This window comes from Ochotona princeps, chromosome 1 (assembly GCF_030435755.1).
Source record: "Ochotona princeps isolate mOchPri1 chromosome 1, mOchPri1.hap1, whole genome shotgun sequence".
NCBI classification, from domain to species: Eukaryota; Metazoa; Chordata; class Mammalia; order Lagomorpha; family Ochotonidae; genus Ochotona; species Ochotona princeps.
In genome coordinates, this window is record NC_080832.1 from 121,420,171 (window position 1) to 121,447,792 (window position 27,622).

The following is a 27,622-nucleotide window of genomic DNA, read 5'->3' on the forward strand; positions in this document are numbered from 1 at the left end:
TGACCTCCCAGTTTGAAAAATCTTTGATTAATTATTCCTCCAGTGTTCCAGTCAAGTTTTCAACTGCATGGCAAAAAATTCTTTGATTTTGGGTTCTTTGAGTTCGTATTTGTTTAGTGTTTTCTAGTCATTGACTTTGATTATTTGGACAATTTACTTTCCACTGATTCACTCCACTGTTATGTTATAGTTACTCTTCGTAGTTAACAGCTAATCTCAAGTGGATAATTTGAGACAATACGTAAGTATTTTAGGCTCATTTAGTTTTCTCTGCCAGCCGTCTTTCTAGTGTCGTCCTAGTACTTCTTTATAGAGAACAGCATGCAGAAAACTAGGACTTGTTGCTAGATGTACATACTATTACAGATGTGCCATTTTTGTAGGCTCCTGTAGCCCACAGAACTAAAAAATGTATAAAAACATTCAAACTGTGTTAGATATTTTTTAAGATTTTATTTTTATTTTTACTACAAAGTCAGATATATAGAGAGGAGGAGAGACAGAGAGGAAGGTCTTCTGTCCGATGATTCGCTCCCCAAGTGACCACAACAGCCAGTGCTGTGCCGATCCAAAGCCAGGAGCCAGGAACCTCCTCCAGGTCTCCCACAAGGATGCAGGGTCCCAAGGCTTTGGGCCATCCTCGACTGCTTTTCTAGGCCACAAACAGGGAGTTGGATGGGAAGTGGAGCTGCCGAGATTAGAACCGGCGCCCATATGGGATCCTGGCGTGTTCAAGACAAGGACTTTAATTGCTAAGCTACCGCACTGGGCCCAAACTGTGTTAGATTTTGATGACAGTCACAGCAAATCATCATATTTCTGGAGATTTAAAATGACAGAAGATTATTCTTCCGTGATCCCTGACCTCCACTATTAACCCAGCTTTATATTCTTGCATAATGCCCCCTAAGTTTAATGTATTATTATTATTAATATGACATTCACTAAGTTTGCTGATATTTTCTTCTGAAATTTTAAATCAATATTAATCAGTAATTTTTGTGCATAATTATTTTTCTTTGTACTGTCTTTATGATCTTTATCTTACTATGATTTTTTTCTTCAAAAAAAGGAATTAAGTAGTTCTCCTTCATTTGGGTCGTATCTGGTCTTGGACAAACGTGATAGAGATCTCCTGGGAAGCCATCTGGTGCTTTTCCTGTCAGGTGGTTCCTTACTAATTTCTTGTCTTCTTTTTTTTTCACTAGTTTTGCATGTCATGTTTGAGAAGGCCTCCTATTGGCACCCGCAATTTGGCTTAGCAGCTTAGGCCCATTGAGCCAGCTGCCTGATGCTGTACCTGGGAAAGCAGTTGAAGTCAACTCAGGTACTTAGGCCCTGTCACCCACCAGGGAGACCTAGGCAGAGTTCCTGGCTCCTGACTTTGACCTGATGCAGTCCTAGTCCTTGTGGCCTTTTTGATGGCCGGTTGATGGCCGACCTGTTTTCTCTCTCTGTTTCTTCCCCCTTCTTACATTACTCTGCCTTTTAAGTAAACAAAGCAAACCCATTATTTGCAAGACTGGGACAAACGTTTTAAAAATATATTTGCAAAAATGTGGTAACAGCTCGTTTTAGGTGCAAAGTTTAATGAGTCTAGGAAAAACTAAATAACCAAGATAAACACTACTTTGATGTACGTATAAAAGGCAAATCAGAAAACTATTGCCTATGAGATAGCTTCTTATTTTTATAAATAAAAGTTTACAATAATCTGTGCCAGGATTGTGGTTTACTTATGGTTGTGCAAATGAAGGACCAGACACAGTCTTTAAAATTTTATGTTGGGGGACTGGTGCAGTGGCATAGCATGCTAAACTTCTACCTGCAGCACAAACATCCCCTTTGGATACCGTTTTGAGTTATGGCTGCTCCATTTCATATCTAGTTCCCTGTTTGCGGCCTGGGAAAGCAGTCAAGGATGGCCCAAGGTCTTGGGACTTTGCACAAACATGAGTTACTCCGAAGAAGCCCTTGGCTCCCGGCTTTGGGTCAACTCAGCTCTGGGTGTTGTTGCCATTTGGGGCATGAACCAACTGAAGAATGATCTCCTCTTTCTCTTCCTGTAAATCTGCCTTCCAAATGAAAAACAATTAATCTTTCGTATGTTTTACATTTGACATATATTTATATTTAAAATTTTATTTTTACTTCTCAGTGTAGATCCTCATAGACACAAAACTAGACTACATTCTCCTGTTGGACCTGCTACTCTCTACTTTCCTTCATATCTGTAAGTTTTGCTTCATAATAGTTGGTACTTCTTTCTGTTGTTTTGCTTTTTAATTTTCAGCTTTGAGATGATGACCCTCTCTGAATCCCTCTGTGTCTAATTCTTGGTCTGATCTAATTCTTGGTCTCTCTTCCACCTCTAAGTTTATTTTTGGTTTACGTTAAGTGTCTCAAGTTGCTGTATCCAAACCACAAACAGGAGGACCTAATGGAAGACATTCATTTCTCACGATTCTGAAAACTAGGGAGTCTGAGATTGAGATGTCCATGTATTTGACCTCTGGAGAAGGTGTTTTCCTGCTTTGCAATTGTCTGCTTCCATCACGTGGTGCAAAAACCGGAGGAAGGAATCCATCTCCTGGCGCCACTCTCCTGACCTCATCCAAAGTCATTTCCCTCCCCAAGCCCTACCTAATCAAGTATGATCCCATTGGATGAAGGCTTCAGTGCTTGAACGCTGCGGACACTCAAAGGGCAGACAAGACATTTTCAGTACATAAGAATACTGTGGCCTTGTATTTATTTGCATTTTTTATTTGTATGCAATTTGTTTTGCTGTTTGCCATGTCTTGTAGTGATTTGAGGGTGACATTTTGCTTCAAGTTTTTCATGGATATTAGCTTTTTTTTAGGGTTTATTCATTTTTTTGTTGGAATGGCAGATTGACAGAAAGAGATATAGAGAGTAAAATCTACCATCAGCTGGTTCACTTCCCAAGTGGCAACAACAGCTAGAGCTGAGCCAATCTGAAGCCAGGAGCCAGGAGCTTCCTCTGGGTCTTCCATGTGGGTATAGGGTCCCAAGGCTTTGGGCCATCCTATATTTGCTTTCCCAGGCCACAAAGAGGCAGTGGATGGGAAGTGGAGCAACTGAGACATGAACTGGTGCCCTTAAGGAATGCTGAGGATTGCAAATGGAGGATTAGTAAGTTGAGCCATCATATTGGCCCACTAAAGTTTTTTTTTTGTTGTTGTTGTTGTTGTTGTTGTTGTTGTTATTGCTTGCTTAATTGATTTTTTTTTAACTGTGGGAGATTTTTGAGAAGTTATCCATGCTGTCTGTTGTTGTGTTAACTGAAAAGCCTTGTAATCCTAGTAACAAATAGTCTATTTAGAGTGCTATATATTTTCAAATGACATAAATAAACCACTTCAAAATAGTCAAGAATTGCTCATTGAAAAACAACTAAAGCTAACTAAGAATGTTAATGAGAGCCTGGTAAACCTAATGGGACAAAGCAGTTTTTCCTACAATGAAATCATGATGAGAAATATGGATTCCTGTTTTGCTTTCTGGCCAACGCAAGCATTTTGATATTAAAGTGGTACGTGATTGTGCGGAAAGATAATGTTGGAACAAATGTTCTACACACCTGAAATGCTTTTTTTTTATATGGGCAAAATCACAAGATGGGAAAATAATGGGATGATGTATTAAAAATATCTAACAAGGGTGTTTGCCAAACTGGGGGTCTGTAACATATTCTCCCCCATAGATGCTATTTTATTGGTATTTCATATAGCCTTTTTTATTCTTTCTTAATCCTATTGCAGTGTTGGAAATATGCATCTTTTTCCATTTTGTCACAAATATCTTGTTACTCTCCATTCTATTTATAGCTTACCAATTCTTGTTGCATTGAAAAATTTTAATTATGATGTTTTATTGCATAAATCTATCAAATCAATGGCTGAAACTATCGATAGTGAATCTAACTGGACACTAGGCATTTTCATTTTCTTTTCTTTATTACTGGTAAGTAACTCCAAAATCTGAATTCACTGCAGTTCTATATTGTATCTGCTCTAGCTTGAGCTTAAGTCCTTCTTGGGCAACTCATTTTTTTTTTTTTGTTTTAATTTTTCTTCCATGTATTCAACTCAACTCTACCCTTGCTCCTGAAGACAGGGAAGTCTGTAATGACGTCGCAGATATTGAACTTTCCCTTTCAGTGCAGATACTTGTAAAAGTCTGTTGGACCACATGCAGAAACACAAAACACTCTTATCCTGCTGGTGGATCAGAGCTGGTACAACGGCACAGAGAGGAAGAATGACGAAGGATTCTGCTTGGCTTTGTAGCAGGGTTAGAAGAAATTTCAAGGATGGGTAATTTGGGGAGTAGAAATTACAAAATGAAAAATATTTTACTGAGAATAAAATGACTGGTGATGATGATAAAAATTCTAATGAAGGTGATATTAAAAGCAAAGACTTATCAGCCAATGTTTTCCTTTTCTTTTATTCTTTTTTTTTTTTTTTTTTAAGATTTATTTATTTCCATTTGAAAGGCAGCTGTACAGAGAGAAAGAGGCACAGAGGGAAAGATCTTTTGTCCACTGGTTCACTCCTCAAGTGGCAGCAACGGCCACAGCTGAGCCAAAATGAAGCCAGGAACCAGGCATCTCCTCCAGGTCTCCACGGGTCCAGGGTCCCAAGATTTGGGCCATCCTATGTTGCTTTCCTAGGCCACAAGCAGGGAGCTAGATGGAAAGTGGAACAGCCAGGACATGACCGGAACCCATATGGGATCCTGACACACGCAAGGTGATGATTTTAGCCACAAGGCTACTATGCCTGGCTCGGGCTTTTGTTCTTATTTGTATGTTTGTTTGTTTTGTTTTGCTTTGTTTTTATTTTGTAAACATAGTTCTTTAAGGTTTAGATTTCATGTGAGGATTCAGGGGCTATCAAAATGGCAGTTTACAAAGGGAAAGAAAGTAAATAAAGATAGTTTGAAGACTGAAACTAGTGGATGAAGACTGGCCATTTTACACACACACACACACACACACACACACACACACACACACATATATACATATATATATATATATACATATCAGCTGAATTTTAAGTTTCCAAACCTAGCTGATCCCTCCCCTAATGAAAGGGACCCCTTGCTCTGAAACTTCCTGCTACCTAACACTTGTTTGTTTTCCCCTTCTCCTATCTGTTCTTAGCCTCTATATCTGAAACCTGGTCCAATTTTGTCTTTGACTACTTTGTTGTGCTGTTTCTTCCCTTCCTTCTAATCATTTTGTGTCCAACCCCCATTAGTTAGTTTTCTGCTTTCCTAACATACATAATCATTTCAGTAATGCAGGTTAATAGAATTGGGAAAATATTGTTGGTATTAAAGAATAAGAATGAAGTGAGTTGTTATGAAAATTCTAGTTATAACATTTGACATTCTGCATTGTTTATTATAAACTTCTGGATTCCCTGTTTTTCTTCTCCATAGTCTCATCATCAAACAAAAATTCTCTCTCTGTGGAGACTTTAGAGAAAGAACAATTCAGATTTCATAATGCAATTTTCTTGTTAGATGGGAAGGCAAAATAACCTCGTAGATTTCCACTGAAAAGGAAAAACACTGTTGGCCTGTTTTTGTGAAGGATCTCAACCAACTGGATCCTACTGGTGGAGAAATGAACTTTTCTACCTCAGGGCATGAGATTTAAGGTCAAGGCTTATTATAGCAATCAATATTATGAATTACCAAATACAGAGCCACATAGTTTTGTGCCTTTATCCCTATAATATGTCTCTTAAGGTCCATAGAAAGTCTTAAGATGTATCTAGGAAAACTGTTGGCCAAAGCAATAACAGCAAATGAACACATTCAGAATTACGCAGTGCTCGAGATATACTAAAAACTGAACTACAAGAAAAGTATTTTACTTTTTATAGTTTTCAAAGAAATGAATGTAATGCATTTGTGTGACATAGAGATATAGAGAAAATGAGAGATGGAAAGAGTTCTCATCTGCCTTTGTTAAAAGTTTGGTAACGCCTTGAAGATGAAGATCCATTTTTGTTTTGAACCCGTGAAAGACTGAACCTAAGGGGATATGTAATGGAAATATAGTAGAAATAAGTATGTTCATAGGTAGAAACAGAAAGAAGTATGACCCCCTGCACGTAGTGCAAGTATGGACTTAGAGCAAAACGACAGATAGTCTATATTGTTGGGAGACACCTCAATGGCAGTAAGATGGACTTCTGAGGGTTCATGAAGGACACCTATTGTAAGACTGGAGTGGAGAACAATGAGGAGGGGAGGGAACATGGAGAGAAGGAGGGCAGACCCCAGTGCCTATTAAACTGTGTCATAAAATAAAGAAAAAAAAAAAATAAACATTTGGCCTACACATTCCTATGGGGAAAACTGCTCAGTTCAGGGAAGGACCAACATAAAGGTTATAAAATGACAAACACGTGAGTGTTGGCATGAGAAAGGAAGCCAACATGGCTAGAGTCCTGAAGACAGATGTTAAAGCATTCAGGAAGAGAGGGGCACCTTGCCGAACTCCTATTTTTATGTTAATGATAGGTTAGCTGGTTTATTAATACTCACTTATAGAACATAAAGTTATGTGCCATACATGTGCACATATAATTAAGTGCCTCAGAGTATATAATTATTTTCTTTATGATTGACCTTGCAGTCCAAACTTTATAGAAGGAAAATACATGTTATTCACAATTAGAAAACTGATAAAAATATCAAATTTTGCTACTGACATTATTCACGTTCTGTTTATGATTTCATCACTAATACTTTCTTCTCTGATTTTACCTGCCTTCTGACTGTCCCATAACCCTTATGTGCCAGTTAGTGTCAAGGCCCTGCTTTCTGATGTTTAAAAAGTCAACTTTTTCATTTGAGGAAGAAATAAGTTGGATTTCATCAAATTCCACTGAAATATGTATTCATTTTCCATAGATAAAGTGCTAGAATTGATTTTGATATGAATACATACCTGATTGTTGTTTTTGTGATCCTTCCTTAATGAGTATAGTTTTATTTTTTAAGTTTTTGTTATTTAACAAATAGGTTACTAAATGTAATAGTCTTAGTGACACTTTAATTATGGTCAGATAGTAAAGAATTATCTTGCTTCTGAAAAACTGCATGTCCTTTTAAATTTGTATATATTTCTATTATAATTTTTTCATCCCTTCCACTCTTAAAGTGTATAATGACAAGTTTTATAACAAGACAATGATGAAAAAACTGGAAAAGACAGTGGATTTATTTAAATTTATTTTTTTAAAGATGCTAATGTTCAAGCTAAAGCCTTTTATAGATACATGATTTCCAAACTCAGAGCAGAGGGAATCTGTGATACACTGAGGAATTCCTTTGGGCTTATGTGCTCTTTCTCGTACCCTAAATGCATCTCCATCAACACCCACATGCCAATTCAGAGCTTTCATAGAGTTAAAAAAACTGATATAATTTATGGAAGAAGTGCTACATGTACAACTACTAGTGTTTGTCACGAAGCCACCCAACATTGCTCAATCCTCTAGTCCACAATATGAGAAATCATTAAGTAACAGTGGTATTCAGAAATGACAAATAATTTATGGATTCAGTGTGGTTAAATTTTGTGAAAAAATGAATTATAATAATATGATTAGTTATTAAGTCTTTTATATACCACTCAACTTGAACAAATCTTTCCAAATTGAAACTTCCTTAAGTGTTAGGAGACTACAGAGATTTGAACCAAGTGAATTTTAAGCTGTGATTGATACTTTTGTCAAAGCATGTTAGCAAATTAGTGGGAAGCCAGAAATAGAGATCACCCTTGTCAGTGCTGGTCTTACATCATACGAGACGTAAAGGATGAACATCTTCCAGAATCGGTATCTTGCATTGAGTGTTTGAATCTTTTTATAGTCTCTCACCAATCTGTGACCACACAGATAGGTTCATCTTATTGAAAAGGCATTCATCTTATGGAGAGGTACTCTGCAATGCACAGTGATTAAATAACTGCTATAAAATCACTCAGCCTTATATAATCACTTATTACCATTAAGTCTTGGCTAAATCCAATGCTTTCTATTGCATTTCTAACAGTTTTAAACATTAGGTGTATTTTAGCCTGACGCAAGCACTAGACATGAGCACTGCCTCCTCTTGGTGTTTATTTGACCCACATATACACAACAGGGCTCAAGCCCTGTCCATGCCTTGATGACAGATTTCACAACAGCAGAGAAGATAACTACACTGTGCTAGTTAGCATAAGATACAATCTTAAGAATCTTGTTTTGGAATTTCAGTGCTATCAACATCCAAACTAAGTAGTTTGATGTTATCTGGTATCTTCTTATCATTGCATCTTGTTCCATAATGTATGGAAAATGACAGAAGTTGGGATTAAAGTGCTGATTCCAAGGGAGTTAGCATGGGGGGGAATGGGGATGGAGCGTCAGGTAAGCTCCTCTGAGTCTAAAGATTTTTAGAAGAATCTCCTCATTCCAGAATGTTCCTTGCCACTTCTGCCAAAGGCAATTTGTACTCATTGTTCTTTATGAATATCAAGCTTTCATGAAGATTTGTTTCAGTAAAAGGGTCTCGTGCAAAAAAGAAAAAAATACTAGGATTTGGAGGAATGTTGAGGAGGGGGAGGAAGTGTGATTGAAGAATTTGTTGTGTCTTCCTAGTTGGGTTTCTACTTGACAAAACAATGGTTACCTTACTCATCTCATATTCTTTCCCTCAACTCTCAGTTACAAGAGAATTTAGAAATTCTGGGGGGCCCAGTGCTGTGGCCTACAGGCTAAAGTCCTTTCCTTGAATGTGCTGGGATCCACCATATGGGCACCGGTTCTAATTCTGGCTGCCTCGCTTCCCATCCAGCTCCTTGCTTGTGGCTGGGAAAGCAGTAAAGGGTGGCCCAAAGCCTTGGGACCCTGCACCGTATGGGAGACCTGGAAGAAGTTCCTGGTTTCTGACCTTGGATCTTCTCAGGTCTAGCCATTGCAGCCACTTGGGGAGTACATCATCAGATAGAAGATTTTCCTCTCTGTCTCTCCTCCTCTCCGTATATCTGACTTTGCAATAAAAATAAATACATCTTTAAAAAATTTCTAGATAAAGTTCACCAAAGATGAGGTTTTTAAATCCAAAAACCATGTCAGTTTTGTAAGGCCTCAACAAACATTGTGCTTAATGTGATTTTGAGAATTTCATAAATATCTGGGTTATATAATGAAAATGACAATACTGCCCTTTTAATGGAATCTGCCATTTGGAAAACATTATGGAATTTTTGAAAAGCGTAATTGCAAGCATACGAGTTATGGGGAAACAAATCCCATACTGTACCTGATCTGTAATGCTAGCACCACCCATTGCACTATGTGAACCAATCACTGCACAAACGTGCCTGAACCTGCTAACCAGTGAACATATAACATTAGCCACCCTGGTTAAATGTACTAGCCTTTCATATTCCTTTTGCTTAAATAGTTGTAAGTCACACAAGCAGTGGTACCTTCAGCGCTCTTGAAGGCTGGAGCCCAGTGTTCCTGTTCTCTGTGATCCAATAGATCAGCTTTATGACTCCATCTTAATATCTGGGCATTTTGATTCAACTTTGTTAAAATTGCCTCCTCTCCCACCCAACTTTTTTATACTCTCATTGTTTCCTCCTGTCTAGTTGTGAGTTGGCCACTTGATATTGATGAGAGCCAATTTTGTTGCAATATATCTCCTGTCTCAAGAGTCACTTTATGATTAAGATTGGGTAGGAAGCAATGTTAACCTAATTAATGGTGAATACTTTTTTTTTTATAGTGATATTACCTTCATTGATACACACAGTCAAGAATATTTCGAATTTTATGTTTTTATTTTTATAAAACTACATTCTTTTTCTTAACTCATTTTCCCTGTGAATATATACATGTGGCCAGAAATTATATTTTAAACTACTTGCTTATTGAAGTAGTTACTGCAATTTTCATGCTTTCAATTTGAATGCATTTTAGATTTGGTGTAATTTAAAAGCAATGACAATGCTCTGTCTCTACAGTCTCATTCCCAGTTGCTTTCTCACAATTTAAAACTACTATTCTCATGGAGATGGACAACAAGGCAGGGTTAGGTGTCATGCCTGAGTAGAGGTGGGATAATTCATTTCTCTCTCTCTCTTTCTCTTACTTTTTTCTTCCTTTTAATTTTTTTTAGGATAACTATTATTTTCACTTCTGAGTGGTGGAAAGCTTTTACTGTACATGTCTACAATAGAGCTAAAGGGTCCAACAGCCTCTCTGAATTGAAAGATCTAATTGTATTCTGTTTTAGAGTGCATAAAGTACAATCTCGACTTCAAGGCACTTAACAACTAAAAGAAGTCAGTTAAAATATAAGCATCTTACATGTATAGCTAGAACCCACAGACACAATGCACTGTATGAACTGGGGATTTCCTAATCAGAAATGGAATTTTTTGTTTTGTTTCCATTGGATTGTGTGTATCTCATTCTCAAAGAAACAGTGATTAAAAAAAAATGTGAGGTGAGCCAGGAGGGAGATTACTTCAGATTGCCAGATTTAGAGGGGAAGCCAGCTATTCCAAAGTCATGAAAAAAACAATGAGTTCTTACATCTCACTGTTGTCCCTTTTAAAGAGCAACGTTCCCATATTATTACAGATATACAAGGTCATTCGTACTTTTGTTTTTTGGTTATTTGGCGATGGGTGAAACAGAAATTGATAACATTTGCCATTACTCAGAAATAGTGGGCAATGGTATTATCCTGTTATCCATATTAGTATGGGAACCAAGTTTCCGAGTTTTATCTGCATCTTGAGCTTTGCAACTTTAATCGTTCGTTGTATAGTTCCATACCCTGAAATCCTAAGGCTTTAAGAACCCTCGGGATTGAGTCTTTGTGGAGACAGGTGAATCCTGAAACAGCTCCACTCACTGCAGTCACTGACGTCATTTAGTTCAAATAGGTCAGACTCCAGGAAAAAACACAGGTTCCTCAAAAATGAGCTTCGAGAATCTGGAATTCTCTTCTACTCCAGGATTGATTTGGTAATTGAAAGACCTTCATTAACCCTCCTATTCACCGATTGTAAACTTCCTCATGCCATTCTTCTGCTTTCTTCCAATTTCTTCATGTCTTTTGTTGTGATTCTGATATAATTGAAATAACTTTTCTGGAAAAAAAACACTCTGCCAGTTATATAAAATTAATAATGCCATTTTTGTTCTTTTTCTGTTTTAAGGCAAACAGAACTTTAAAAATTGTTCTCAAGTTAATGCAGTGATGAAATTTTTTGTTCATCTCTGTAGCTTAAAAATTATACTTCATTTTTATGAAAGCTTAAAGATTAGCATTCTTCCAGCACTGAGAATATATCTATAAAGTAAATATCATGTGCCTAGCACTCCAAAAGTAATAAAATATAATATCAAATAGGCATAGTTGTTACTCAGACACAATGAGGATAAATAAAAGTGGATGAACTCGGGCTAAGTGGAGTATCATCAAAAGAGCAAGTGAACCAAGTCAAGAAATTCATCCTTTCTCTTGTTTTTTATTTATTTTTAAACAAAGATACAGGAATATGACAGAATTCCTATTCACTCAGTCACCAAGCTACTCTGTCATAAAAACAATGGCTCACTTGTCACATCTAAAGAATGAATATAAGCATATCTTATTTATTTTAAGGGACTTTTCACAGATCAAATGACAGGTTTTTATTTGCATATCTTACAATGTCGATTATTTCTAAGTTTTATAATTTCTGTTTAATTACAAAGAATGATTTGGTTTCTACAGTAATGTACTGTATTTAAATGATCATTCATACCTGGTATCACATCAGGACTTATTTTTGAGTAATATACACATATCACTTTAACTAGGACCTTTTAATTTTAAAAGCAGCCTTATTAATGGGAATTATGAAATTATGGGGAAAAATTAAAGTTCTAGTTTAGGAGCACGCATCTGTATATTCTAGTACAAATTTGAATCAAGTGTTTTGTAAAATTTATTGTTGACTAATTCACCAATATAACATTAAACACTATGGAATGCCAAATATTAAAGCTAAGGCTATTATTGTTGCTTTATGTCCATATGCGCAATTAGAAACATTCCACTTTAAATATGTAATAGTCAAAGTCTAAATACGTTATACCATGTGTTTATAGCATCAGAATTCAAACTGTAGAATGATTCAAGTTTGTGAATTCTGTAGCAATATTTACTAGAGATGTGGATTAGTATTTTGCTCTTTAACCACATTCAGAAGTGGTCTGATATTTATAATCATTGATGCAAAAAATGTGATAGGCTGAACTTATGAGAAAACTTTTTTAAAAGTAGTAATGTGTTGGAAAGGGCAGAGATTTTGTTCAACAGAGTCATTCTAGATTTATAGAAAGTTATCTTGACACTTTGAAACGATATATAAAACATAGCAAGCTAGTTCCATGTATTTCACTGTGGAGCTACAGGCAATTTTTTTTGACTCCCTGAACACATCTGGATATGTACTAGTCTGTTTTCCCTATTTTAGTGCAGATCATCATTTAATGTTTACTTTCATTTTCTGTAATGTGTTGAAATTTTTTAGAACATAGACCTCATGTCATTTTTATATTATACCATTAGATTTAGTTTATTTTTACGTGTAAAAATGTGATTTTATATAACAAGTCATGGGAATTAAATTTACCAAGAAGTACTTACCAGCACTATTTATGAAACAATTATCAAATTATTGAATCATTTGGAAAAAAATTTGTTGGTAGCAATATATAGCATGCCTTTTGGTAACTTTCATTTCCTAGTTACACAGTAGGCTTTAGCTCAACCATTCCCATTCTTAGAGTTATCTTTATAATGAATATGCACATTAGTCAAATAGCATGTTATTTTCTCTAATGTCCGTTCTCAGTGCCAGGATCCCATCCAGGTCATTGCATGGTATTGAGTCACCATATTTCCTTAAGTTCTTCAGAGTGAAAATTCAGGACTTTGATAGGCTTAGGATTGTTGGTTCAGGTGTCTTGTAGAATGTCTCTCTGTTCTTTTGTTCCACATGGTTTTCTCATGCTTTATGGGGCTGGATGATGGCACCAGGAGAGGAAGAACACAGAGGGAGGTAAGCAAACAACCACTGTGTTCTCACCACATCGTCGGTGGTCCTGTCATTGATGCAACTTGCTGCTTTCATCCTCATCTTGATCATTCTTCTGAGGTGGCAGCTGTCAGAATTCTCACAGTGAGGGACCCCCAATTCCACACTATTCCCTTTAGGAGCAACTTACTCAATAAAGACATACTAAGGAATGGGCAATTAGGCACCATTACTGTGAGGGGCAGACATATACAGAATTTTTTGACAATTTTCCGTACCTTAGATATTGTTATACCCCTCCATGTAGTTAATGTATTGTTGAATATGGACTTGAGGACCTTGGCTGTATCCTTTGAGTTATAATCCAATGTTGTGTTATTTACTTTGTTATATATCAGTATGAGCTTCTTATGGCTTTGGCTTCTGAAAGATTCCCATTTGGGTCACAGGGACCCTTTGGTATATGAGGAATTTTTTAAAAGTTGGTGGTAAATATACTTAAAAGATTAGATGATTTTGTAAATTTTTTGTGCCATCCATGCAGTTTCTTTTTGTGAACTTTCTTAAAACCTCTCATTCACTCATCATTGTGTTTTTTTTTTACTATAGTTTTTAATTTTAACTCCAAGTTTATTTTTTTTCCTTAAATTTGAGTATTAACTTTCATCTGATTTGTTGAGTTCTGACTTGTTCTTTTTCACTAGTTTTGTAAAATGGAGCTCAAAATTGTGGCTTTTAGGTTTTTCTTTCTTTTCATATATGTTACTATTAATATATTATTAATAGTATTCCAGAGACATTTTTATTTAGATAAATAACTTTTTCTAATGTCCTGAGACTTTTTATTCACTGCATAGTTCTGTACTTGTATGATGCTTAACTTCCGAATTATATGGGGAAATTCTAGCTATGCCTAATTTTGAGTTTGTAGAAGGAATAACATAATCTAATGATTTTTGTTATTTTAAATATTTTAAGCTGCCTTTGCTGGGTCAGAATGTGGTCCAGCTCTGGAAATGCTTCATGTGGGCATAACAAGAGTATATACATGGCCATTGTGGATATAATGTTTTATGAGTGTCAGTTAGATCAAATTGATTGATGTGCTGTTCAGATCAACTATAATCTTACTGATCTGCTGTCTGCATGGTGTTTCAGTCGTTGATGGCAGGATGTTGAGATCCCCAGCTGAAACCCTATCTCTCAGCTGTAGTCCAACCTTATCATATTGGAGCCTGGGTGGTGTTGTGATAGGGTGTGTGGAGGAGACAAGGAGATCCTTTGTCTTCAGAATGACTCTTGGTCGGTTGGCTGGCCCACTGTCTCCAGGTGTTTATGTGTCTCTTCCAAGACTTTATTTTATTCTCCTGCCTTCCCCTGAGCTGCGGCATCATCATTTCCTTGATCTGATATAGAGTTCCCAACACTGAACTGTGATAAGATTTCAAAATTACCCTGTTGTGAACCAACAAACAAAACTGTTGCTAGTAATAGAACTGGTATGAGTTTTAAGTTTTCAAATATATTTTATATTCTTTATTCATTTAAAAGGTAGAGACCGAAGCAGATATGCCCAGCTTTCATTCCTGGATTCAACCCCAGCTTCCATCGACAATCATGGCTTGACCAGGATAAAGCTAGGTACCTGGAAATCAATCTGGGTCACCTGTGGGTGGCAGGGACCCACATTCTCAAACCACTGCCTACTTTCCTCCCAAGGTTGAACATTAGCAGAAAGTTAACACTGGAAGCAGAGCGGAGAGTCAAAACCTGGCTCTCCAGTATGGGCTATGGGCATTTTACACAGTACCTTAAGCTCTCTGTCATCCGTGTTTTGGCTTTAGAATCACCTCCTCTTTTTCCAGATCCTGTGCAAAGAGGAGGTGATTCTCAAATCTTCCCTATGAGATTGTTAGTGGGGTTTTTGAAGTACAAGCTGTTACAAACGTGGGACCTCCTTAAGACTTCCACTTGCAAGAATTTCTTCACTGTCATGCAATTCGGAATTAGTTATTTCATTCCTACTTCCTCATTCTCCACCAAAGTGTTGCACTCTGTTAATTAAATGGGAGATGTTGCAACCCTTATAATGAAAAGGTTCCCTAAAGAAAATTGAAAAAGGCAAACTAATTTTTCCTTGCTCGTTAACATAACAGTGGTGTCCAGCGGCTTAGCTCAGCTGTTTACTTGACCACTCATCCTCCCAGGTGATTAAACTAGACAATGAAAAAGAAACAACACTAATAACAAAAGCAAACATACTATTCTACAAGATGCCAAGTCTTCTTTATTGTTACATTTAATATGAAGTCATATAATTATTATCAATTAATATTATTATTGTCATTAGACATGTGAGTTTTGAGTCTGTGACAGGAAAATTGTAGTTATATCTTTGGGCTGGCCATGTCCACCAAATAATGGCCCCTGGCCCTTCATCGTCAGTCTCATATCAATTAGCATTTGGGGTTAAATCACTTAATGCTGCTTAGTGACTATTAAAACTAAGTCAGATACAAAGTTCAAAAATATAATATACATAAGTAAAATCACATTTTGACATTTGGTTATTTTTTATATCTCTTGTCCATACTCCCAATAAAGTGTTTTCTTTGCTTGTTTGTTTGTTTTTACTTACTGGCTGAATTCTTTATTTATTGGAGGATTAAGCCTGAGACTTAAAGCAAATTGGAAAGATGTCACTGTAAACATTTTTTTTTTTTTTAATAAGAAAGGAAGAAGGAAGGAAATGGGAATGATGGAAAGAGGGCAGGGAAGGTTAGGAATTATGTTCTTTGCGTTTAAGATTTATTTATTTTTATTGCAAAGTTAGATATATGGAGAGGAGGAGAGACAGAGAGGAAGATCTTCTGTCTGATGATTCACTCCCCAAGTGACCGCAACGGCCGGTGCTGCACCGATCCGAATCCAAGATCCAGGAACCTATTCCGGGTCTCCCACGTGGGCACAGGGTCCCAAGGCTTTGGGCCATCCTTGACTGCCACAAGCAGGGAGTTGGATGGGAAGTGGAGCTGCTGGGATTAGAACTGGCAACCATATGGGAATTCGGCACATTCAAGGCAAGGACTTTAGCCGCTAAGCCACACCGCTGGGCCCAGGAATTATGTTCTTAAAACTACATATGAGGGCCCGGTGCTGTGACCTCGCGGCTTAAGTCCTCACCTTGAACAAGCTGGGATCCCATATGGCCGCCGGTTCTAATTTCAGCAGCTCCACTTCCCATCCAGCTCACTGCTTGTGGCCTGGAAAAGCAGTTGAGGACAGCTCAAAGCCTTGGGACCCTGCATCCTTGTGGGAGACCTGGAGGAGGTTCCTGGCTCCTGGCTTCAAACTGGCACAACACCAGCTGTTGCGGTCACTTGGGGAGTGAATCATCTGATGGAAGAATTTCCTCTCTGTCTCTCCTCCTCTCTCTGTATGTGACTTTGCAATAAAAATAAAATAAATCTTTAAAATAAAAACTGCACATATGAAATTTATACAACATTTTCCCTTAATATAAACCATTAAAAAAAGCTGAGATACTTATATAAGTCTGTTGGTAAGCTACTAATAATGAAATATCAAAACCACGGTTTTCTCAGACGCAGAAAATACATTTAAAAATATTCTATAATGTCTCCTGATTTTTAAAATACCACCTTCAAATAGACATGGAAGAATTTTCTTGAATACGACGAATGCTGCAGGTAGGGAAAACACAACTGACACCGACATTAACTGGGAGAAAGGAAGGATTTTTCCTCGAAGGGGTTGGAGTTGCAGTGCAGCACGTTAAGTTATTTTGTGAAATTAGCATCCTGCTACAAACTGTGTCAGGTTTTGAGTCCGGGCAGCTCAGCGTCTTATCCAGCTCCCTGTCAGTGTGCCTAGGAAGACAGTGGAAGATAACTCAGGTACTTGGGGCATGGCACCCATTTGGGAGACCAGGATGAAATTCTTGGATTCTCTCTTCAGCCTGGCCTAGTCATGGGTGTTCTTGCAAACAGGGTAGGGAAGCAGTAGGTATAAGTGAATGTAAAATCTCTCTCTCTCTCTCTTTTTTCTCTGATCCTTCTCTCTGTCATTTTGCCTCATTAATAAAAAGATTTATTGATTTCTATTTGAAAGGGAGAGTAACACACACACACACACACACACACACACACACACACACACACTTTCAGTCATTTGTTTACTTTCCAACTGTTTGCCGTATCCCAGCCTGGGCCACTGTGCAGCTATGAGCCAGAAGCCCAGAGCTTCCAGGTTTCCTGTGTGAGTCCAAGAGCCCAAGGATTTGGACCATCTTCTGCTACATTCCTATGCCATTAGGAGGGAGCTGAATTGAAAATGAAATTGGTGGGACTCAAACCAGAGCCCATAAAAGATGCTGGCACTGCAGGCAGAGCCTTAGTTTACTATGCCATGGTACTGGCCCCACTCAGCCTTTTGAATAAACAAATCACAATTTTAAAAAGAAGACATCATACAAAATAAAAATCAGAGAATTAAATTTAAGCATGATATTTAAAAACATGTACATTGTAACTATAGAATGTTGATTAGAAGTAGACACAAATAAGTAAAAAAGGTTCCCATGCTAGAGGATTAGAAGAATCAATCTTGACAAAATATCCACAACATCCAAAATGAGGTTGATTTAACATCACCTCTATCAACATTCTAAAAGCATTTTAATATAAATACTTGAACAGATGACTCCAAGTATTCAAAATAGTCTTGAAAAAATACGAGAAGTATAGCACTGATTTTAAATAATATTGCAAAATTATAGAAATCCTAAAATTGTACAGTGTTGCCATACCAATGAGATGCAACAAAGAACCCAGAAAAAAATCTAAGCATATTCAATCAATTAATTTTTGGTTGGTTCATCAAGAAAACACAATGAAAAAAAATGATGGTCTTTTGAATGACTGATGCTGGGAAATCTGGACAGGTACTGTACCTTTGTTTTACAACACAAACCGAAATAAATTTACAGTGAACCAAAGACCTACATATAAGACCTGAAAATCTAAAACTCTTAAAAGAAACCATAAAGAAAATGTCCGTGACAATAATGTATTAAAAATAAATTTACTCCAAAACCAAATTCACAAAATCAAACATAAAGAAATGGGAATATATTAAACTAAAGTGCTGTGCTGCCAGGGAGCAAATGACAAAATGAAAAGGCAGTGTAATAACCGGTACCAACCATTTGCAAACCATGAAACACGTGATAAATGGTTGACATTCAAAACATGTAAGGAATGCATACATTTACATAGCAAAAATGCAAACAATTCACTCCCCAAGTGATAACACCCAGAGCTGAGCCCATCTGAAGTCAGGAGCTCAGAGCCTCTTCCAGGTCTCCCACGTGGGTGCAGGGTCCCAAGACATTGAACCATCCTCTACTACTTCCCGAGGCCACAAGGAGGGAGATGGATTGGAAGCAGGGCTGCCCAGACCCTGGCGCATTCAAGGTGAAGACTTTTGCCGCTAGGCCACTGTGTTGGGCCCAGGATGGCTATCATTGTGATGGCACATGTTCAGAGAAAAGAGAACCTTTGTGCAGTGCTAATTTGAATGTAAAGTAGTACATACATTACAGAAAACACTGCATAAGTACCTAAAAAATTTGCAAATATGCCATGTAAATAACAAAAATTGCAAAAACTAGCATATAATCCCATGTTTGGGCATATATACAATGGTAAGGAACTCAGTACATTTTAGAGATATCAACACACACATAATTTTTGCAAAACTGCTAATCGTCAAGAGATGAAAACAACCCAAATGTCCATTGGTGGATGAATAGATAGACATTTTGGAATATGTAGTCTATACATTACTTCTCAACCTTAGCTAAAGTAAGTAGTTGGCGATTGCAACACCATGGATGATCCTGGAGAATACCGTGTTAATTAAAATTCGCCACCTCTATTTTGCCTCTTTGATAACATCGTAAAATTATGTATTGGAGGCTCCTGCTTAACTAACTCCAGCTTGTTTCGTCCCCAGAACATAGAAGACACAGTGATCTGTCCTGTACCCCACCTTTTAGTCTATGGGCTCTGAGCATCTCTTTATATTGTCAGAAGAAAAGATATTGCAATCTCAACATTCACATAGATTGTAAGACTTAAATAAATTCACAAGTTAGGATTTACATCTACATTTCTGATGTTATTATGCCACATTTCTTTATAGAAACCGTTTCAGAGTAATGGTATAGCAGAGCCAATGTGACCCAGTTTTAAGCAGGACTCATTAGCACAGTATTGCAGTCTCATTTTTTTTTTTTTAGCTTTTTGTGGCGTTATTCATATTAACCTTATTTGCTATAATGGATTTGTGTGTTATTAAGTTGTGAAAATGGCTCATTCCACAATAAGAGATTAGTTAATTTGCCATTTTATGGAAATGGCTAATTGGATAGATTTTCATATTAAATCAACGTTATACACTATAGATTTAAAAACACATAACTGGCTTTCCATAGTACTACTGTGACTGCTCATTTATTCTTTAAATGTTTCTGTGACAAAGCGGACAGTTGGTCTTGCTGCTGGGTGATTCTAGGTTACAGAGATGTCAATGTTCTTTTACACCTCACCTTTTGATTTCAACAGCAAATTTAGACATTTTTATTTTGCCAGTTGGTTCCTCTTCAATTTGAAAGTAAAATCACACAGAAACTAGAAAAACGCAAACATAGTAAATAATTTAATATGTGCTAAAAAGTTAACATATACTAATATCAGTGACAAATACTATATGATCATGCTTTTCAAAAAAGGGATTAAATATATGAAAGTATAGACACTGAATAATGAAAAGTGATGATATTGAGAAACAAAATATAGAAAAGCACAATACTACAGCTTCACACACACACTCAACTGAGGCAGTTCTAATGCATTTTCAATCATTTTTCCACACCTTGGGTTTAGCATGCTATAATCATCCTTTATGCAAGTTGTGCCCTCCATCCCCAATATTTAGTGTTAAACCAAAGGCATCATCTCCTGTTGTTGCTTTTTCTCAAATCTCCTTAGATTTTTAGCAACCTGTTTCAAGGTCATGTTAGTTAATAACAGCATTATCTGAGAAATGATTACATACCTACAAGTGAGAGCCGCCCTGGAGAGCAATACATCTGAATGTGTTCTAAATAAAAGCTTTAAAGTGGCCTCTTGTACATTTAACTTATTTTTCTAAATTGAAGTGTGAAAGTCAATGAAAAATGAATAACCCCAGGTGAGGAATCAGGCAATGATGGCTACAAGTGTCGTATTATTTGGATATGGGAAATGGTCTTCAAATGCTTGGTTAGTTCCTGTAACAAGTGATGTTATTATGTTCTGGATCTTGTCAAATTATGAATTTCATAAGATGGTTATCTTTGCTTTCTTTATTATATCAGTAATGATAATGCATTTTCTCAGAGACCAAGCTGAGTTGAATTGACTATTTCACAGGAATCTGTTTTCGCAAATCCATGTTTTACAAATTCAAATGTACTCCAACCAAAACCATATATGAGTAATTTGTACATATTGCAGTAGGTGCTGTGAAATCAAAGCTTTAACAATTTCAAACAGTGTTTATAGATTGTTGTTGCTTTTGCTTCATAAACTGTTCTATCTCACATGAAGATGATTTGTTTTATTTTAAATATGGGCAAGCTGAAGCCAGGAACTGGTAACAACATTAAGGTCTCCCAATTATCAGGACCATGATTCATTGCCTGTTTCAGGCACATCAGCAATAAGCTTGATGGGGTTTGGAGCACATGGGCCTCGACTGATATTTTTTTTATTAATTATTTTGCATTATGTGACAGTTTCATAGGCTCTGGGAATCCCCTCACCCATCCCCACACCCCTCCCCCTGGTGGATTCCTCCACCTTGATACAGTATTACAGTTCAAATTCAATCAAGATTCTTTCCTTGCAAACATATACCAAGCATAGAGTCCAGCTACTTATTGTCCAGATGGGTTGAACAGTTTCTTGGGGAGACCATTTCTGGTCCGAAGTTAGAGCTGGTAGAATATCATCACAGTCAATTAAGAGTTCCAATATAACATCAACAGCAATTTGCAACATTATGGAATTGACATGGTTGTGAGTAACCAGTGTGCTACAAAAAAAAAAAAAAAAAAAAAAAAGCAAGTTCTTAATCACATCCTATGATTAGCTCATTGACATTTCAATTTTAGTTTATATACAGGACCGGCTGCTATATACCTTAAAATGGCTATAGGGTACCATTCAGCTGTCTCATATCTATTTCATTTTAGTATTTAGCCATTTGTTGTGTTGAAGTATAATTTTGTTGATCTTGGCAGATTTTAGGATAATCTAGACTGGCTTGTAACTCTAACAAGATATTTGTCAACATTTAAGGTGCAGAACATTTTTTTTGGGGGGGGGTGTGCAGGAAAATCCTCAACACCATGGTGAGGAATAACTAATCTTCGTGTCCCACCCAGCGAGGCATGAGCCAATCCACGCCAGCTCTTTCCTGTCAGATTTCAAGCTCTACTTTTTGTTGTTTGTCTATTTATTTTAGGTTTTTTTTTTTAGTTTGTATGATTGTTTGCTGTGAGGGGTTTTCGGAGCGATCCCGATGGTCATTGCGAGGGAGGGCGGGGGTCCAGAGGTGGAGCCAGGCTCTCAGACCAGAGAAAGCTCTCCTCCCTGGTCCCGAACGACATTTATTGTTCTTCTGTGTCTGCGGACCACTCAGGGCTTCTGGTTGTCTTTCCGATGAGGTTGGTTTCTGCGCGGTAGTGTTTGGACTTCTTCCATCCCCTGCGGAAGCTCCGGTTGGGGGTGGGTGACCTCAGAGTACTCAGCCTCCGAGGGCATCCAATTCCCTGTGGCCTCCTTGGCAGTTGGGATATAGTCCTTTTTGCCCGTATTAATAGTTTGTGGTGAAGGTCTGAGAGTCTTCATGGTTGGGATCCAAGCTTCCTTCTTACCACCTGCTCCATTCTGGAGTGCCCCCCCTGCTCCACGCACATGACCTCCTGTTAAGAGGTTGTCAGGATCGCACCCGATTCCCCCCTCATGCATTGGTATAGTAGTTTTATTGTTGTTTAGTGCCGCTTTGAGTCTGTTGTCTATGAATTACCAAATTTGACCTTGATAGGCTATATTGTACTTTTTTTTTTCTCTCACTCTTTTTATGGTCCTGAAATATTTCTCTGCACTCCCTCCCCATTACAGGTTAACATAGCATATTGAGAGTATAGTAGGTTTCACAGTTTTTCGATGTAGATCTTAAGTATTCTGACATTAATTGTTGGTTTATAGATTATATTGCATTATCTTATTGCATTGGATACAGGTTGTTAGAGATTGCACTAATATTACAATATACAGGTACTATCTTCCAAGTTGTCATCTTTTCATCTCAGATTAAGGCAAACATGTGGTATTTAATCTTTTGGGATCGGTTCATTTCTCTTAGCATGATGGATTCCAGTCGGGGCCTCAACTGATATTATATCATGGAATGCTGGTGTCACAAGCAATGGAGGCTTAACACATTGTGCCACAGTGTAGGCTTCCAGATAAATAATTTTATACTTAAATTCACATGCTGTTAAAAGGAAGTATTGGCTATGATAAGATGTTACTTTGTTTCATCCTGGGTTATTCTGTACTTCTTAAGAAAAAAATTCAATCATTAGAAATGCTTCAGTGAAAGTGCATACATTCAGCAGGATATATGAAAATAAGAATCATTTAGGTGAATTGTAACACATTTATGGCAATAAGAAGTCATTTATTTAGAAATGGAGACATAAGATTTAATACTGCGAATGTCTGTTTTGATTTTCTGTAATACACATTGTTACCTCAGTAAAGACCCACCTCTGTGAGACATTTTTTTAATTAATAACTTGAAAGAATCCCGGACAAGGAGTTCTTGGGGCCTCTCATGATCTTTGGATTGAAGAATCCTGAATGTAACACACTTCATCTTTTCAGGATTATAGGAAAGAAGATGATACATAATAAATGGAATGCTATGTAAGCAAGAAACTGCATCCTGTAGGTCATAGTTTTACTCATTTTGCTTACCCAGCAATTTTCCCTTGGCTTTTCTCAAGACCCTACCCTCCATATATAATGTCTTTCACTGGAAGGGTAAAAGCTTTGTAGCATTGTGTGCATCTATGCACATACACACATGCATGTGAAGTGTGTTTCCATTTCTCAGTTATGTAAAGGCATTAGACTTGATCTGAATGACTTAGAAAGCAAGTTGGTAGAGGAAGTGTTTATAACATTCCAGTTCCAACTATTTTTTTTTAAATAAAGCAAACATTTCTTAGATTGTGATAACAACATTCCATCAAATTACAAAACCTGAGTAAGAAAAACAAACGGCACATGCTTAACTGTAGTTGACATTCAAATAAAATTTGCATTCCCAAAATATTATACAGTAATTAAAAAATACCAGCAAAAGTAATATTAGGATTCTTTTACGTGTGGTCTCAACAAATCTGAACAGAAGCAAATTTTAACAAAGGTAAATTTTACAGTGAAACATAGCAGTAGATTAAGGATCTTAACATGTTTGTTTTACTGCTATTTGACACTATGATACAAAAATAAGAGGATTTACTTGACATTTTAAATAAATATCTCATGGGCTGTTGAGTGCCTACTGGTGAAGATTTAACTGGCTAATCTCATCACGTTCTAACTATTGAACTGCATGTTTTCCCTGGAATACTATTCCTGACCAGAGAGAAGCTGAGAACACAGACATACATAAAATGTGTATTTTTTAGACATATATTTTTCTATATTTATATAATATGATTTGCATGTATCATATATTTATGCCATATATATATATATATATATGAGCAAATTAATGTGTTTCCCAAGGTCACTCTATTTTTTCTGGATGAGCCACGGCTTCCATGTAGGTGGCAGCCATTTGCCTCTCTCTGTAGCACTTAGGTACTGATTACCAGGCACAGGTGATTCTTCTAACCCCGGAACAAGCAGAGGAGAACTGAACAGGGTCTGGAGACTCGCAGGAGGGTTTGTGTTCCTTATCGCCACAATGTGCACAGTATTAACGGCTGTCATTTCTCTTTCTGAACACATCACCCGCATGCAGTTTGTACTCGAGGGTACTGCAGTGTGTCTCGCCTGTCTCTGTACATTAAATAGCCTCATTGTGCGGCTATGCTGGCTGGGGCTCGCTTTTTTCTTTGGCAGGTGTATTTATCATTTCTCTACTCTGATATTCCTAGTGCCAGCTACTGGACCAGCCCTGGCACCTTTCTCTCAGTAGATTAGTTTGCATTCTAGCGGATTCAAAGGGTTTAGAGAGCAACTGGGATTTGGCAGGAAGAGCCTGAGTTGTTCAGAAATGCCAAAATATGTCAGAACTGCTTCTTTTCTGGGGGGAGAGGATCAGGGGAGGAGGAATAGATTCAGTTTTCAATCAGATTCTAGGAGACAAACATGTCAGCATTAAGCGGCAGCAAGGATCTATATGATAAGTCATTTTTGAGTAGAATAGGAATAGAAAAGATGAGGGAATGAAGGGTGAAGGTTGGCAACTTCTTTTCTACAAGGCAACTGAAAGGTAACAAATTGGATTCCCCACTACGTCACATTCTGTATTTCTGCTTTATTCAACCTTGAGGGAAGCCAGTGTGGCAGCTACCAGTGCAAGGGATGTGGTGATCAGAAGGCAGACATGGACTGATGTACGTAGCAGCACCTCACATCTGTATTGTATGTTCTGCTTATATTCGGATTTCTTTGATTATTTGTGAAGGGGGCGGGTTTGTCTTTGAAGTGCTGCCTTGGAGGGAATGAGACATTTCCCCAGGCTCAGAAAGCCTTGATCTCCAAAGATTCTGTGCAGGTGACAAAGAAAATGTGTGAAGGATGTTTTTCAGTGCAGTGTGTATCAAATGTACAATCGCAACTGCTGAGAACAAAGAGTAGTCATTGTACTAACAACCCTCAAAAACTGGACTGAGATGGAAAAATGAAGTATAGGGTGTCATGCCTGAAGTTCACGTATGGAATGATGGGTACATCACTTCCCCTGTTTGCTGCCTGTGCAGAGGGGTAGATTCTGATCAGCTCTGCTAAGAACATGTGACTCAGTGTGTCAACAAAAGGACTTCATAAACTGTTAAGCAATTCCCTTGGGTTTGCTGAATTTAAGAAATACACAATTCATTTAGGAGGCCTCTACAGAAATGATTCCTACAATTCAGATCACATTTTGGAGCCTACTTCCACAGAGAAGGAACAGGTGCCGACAGGAGTGAGGCTTTGGTCTTCTTCACTAAGGCATTCAGAATGGGTGCAGGCTTTTTTGAATAATCAGAAGAAAGGGTTATAACCACCCTCGTGGACTTTTGTCTCTGCTTGTAAAACGGGTTGTATAGAGGCTAAAATGGCTCATGTGCCAGCGACCCTACTTCCCATCCAGCTCCCTGCTTTGTGGCCTGGGAAAACAGTTAAGTACAGCCCAAGGTCTTAGGACCCTGCACCTAGGTGAGAGACCCAGAGGAGGCTACTGGCTCCTGGCTTCAGATTGGCTCAGCTCTGGCTGGTGCGGCTACTTGGGGAGTGAATCGGGGAATGGAAAATCTTTCTGTCTCTTCTTCTCTCTGTAAATTTGGCTTTCCAATAAAATAAACACATTTTTAAATATGTGGATTCGGTTATTAATCTCACACTTCTAACCTTTATATTTCAAGTAAGCTCAGGAGTTTTGCCTTCACCCCAGTTCTTTTATAACTATGTGATTGTCTTAAAGATGTTATTAAGACAGCTTTTTTTGTTACTGTGATTGCCCTTAACCGGAAATTGATAATTCAGGGGTTCATGTTAGTGATGTCTAAAGATACATACAAGCTTCTTTTGGCTAAGTTTTGTCTCAAGTGCAAGAAAATCAATTAAGATCTTGTATTATAGACCTTAAGGGGATGTACAGCAGGAAGAACTGAACCCTGTGCTCTTAGGAGAAATCCCCACTCTTGACAACTTCCTCATGTGTTTAAATGAGATGCAATGAGGCTTCATTCCATCAAAGAATCCTCTTAATTGTGAATCTGTGGTTTCCTCCATGGAATCCCTCCCCTTGGTTCAGGTTTATGCTCAAGTCTCCCTTTATGACATCTGTGCTCCAAGAACTGTGTGTGGATCACTGTATTTCATGATGTTCTTTTTTTCATTGATGAAACCCCTTGTGAGGATCAAAATGAAGAACAGGGTAGCAAAGGCACTTTCTCTCATACAATTTAATGTCTGGCATGATGAGAAGGTAGGTGGGGAGAGGTTACAGGGTCAAGTGGTAGGTGTGCACATCACCAAGAGACCTTCCTGTGCAAGACACTTCTCAAATAATAAAATTAGCCAATGTTATGAAAATTATATGGAAATGGGGTGAATGAAACACTTGAGATGGAGAGAAAATGTCATTTGAATTGAGATTAGGAATTACAGGTGAGATCAAACTTTATAAAGTCCCCTAAAAATACCAACTTATCGGCCAGGCAGAGCCTGGCATTGAAAGGCCAGTGTGGCTGTGTCTCAGTGAACCATTGGAGAGTGACAACTATAGAATAGAAGACAGAGACAGCACCTGAAGGCTTGAAGCCTTTGAACAAGTTTCTAGGATTTGAAAGTTCCTCTAGGAGAATTTTAAAAAGAAGTGAGTAATCCGATTCGCTTGATTGAGACTGCTCTTTGTTGTTGTGGATAAACTGACTTCTAGAGAAGTGGGAAAGCAAGGTTGGCAAATGCTTCTGCTACACCGATGAAGCGCAAGGTTGGCCTGGACCTGCACCCAGATGGCAGCATGGAGTCGGACAAAAGGAATCAATCACACTGCCAACTGCAGAGCCAACTGAAGTGTTTGAGGATAGGTTGAATCTGTCAGATACGGAAGGACAGCACACTAAGTCTTCAACTTGATTGCTTTAGTATGGGGAAGTGGCTAAGAGAGAGATGGGGACACCTTGGGAAGATACGCATTGGAGTGTGGAGTGTTCACCAAGGATCTAACCTTATATGCATTTCAAATTAACATGATATTTGCTGCTGGAAATAGGGGAGTCAAAAGTAGGAACTTTGACTTACACCGTCGCCCTCTTTGCAACGGCAGCGCTTGCCTCGTTCTACCCTTTCCTTGTTTCTTCCTGAGACTTGTTCACAAGATGGAATGTGTGTGATCTTTCAGTTCCTTTGTCACTTTCATGCAATCCATGCTAGCTCTGCCTATCACAGTTCTGTTGTATCTCTCCTTCCCTGCCATTGTGTAGATGTAAGTTCTCATGACTTCTCACTTAAAACTGTGATTGGCAACCACCAGCCTCCTCCCATATGGACACTAGGAAATGAGTGGATTTGTACAAACAGCTTTCAATAATTTTGGCTGAAAGTATAAATTCAAGCT

The 27,622-nt window shown here is 37.8% G+C and overlaps 1 long non-coding RNA gene across 1 annotated transcript in view; it reads right to left on the reverse strand.

The window, feature by feature from the left end:
• Window positions 1-744: 744 nt before the first annotated feature.
• LOC131481868 (uncharacterized) overlaps window positions 745-27,622 on the reverse strand; it is a 36,365-nt gene continuing 9,487 nt past the window's right edge. Inside the window, exon 3 of the long non-coding RNA XR_009246598.1 lies at window positions 745-819. This is a non-coding gene — a long non-coding RNA (uncharacterized LOC131481868). The remainder of the gene's footprint in view (window positions 820-27,622) is intronic.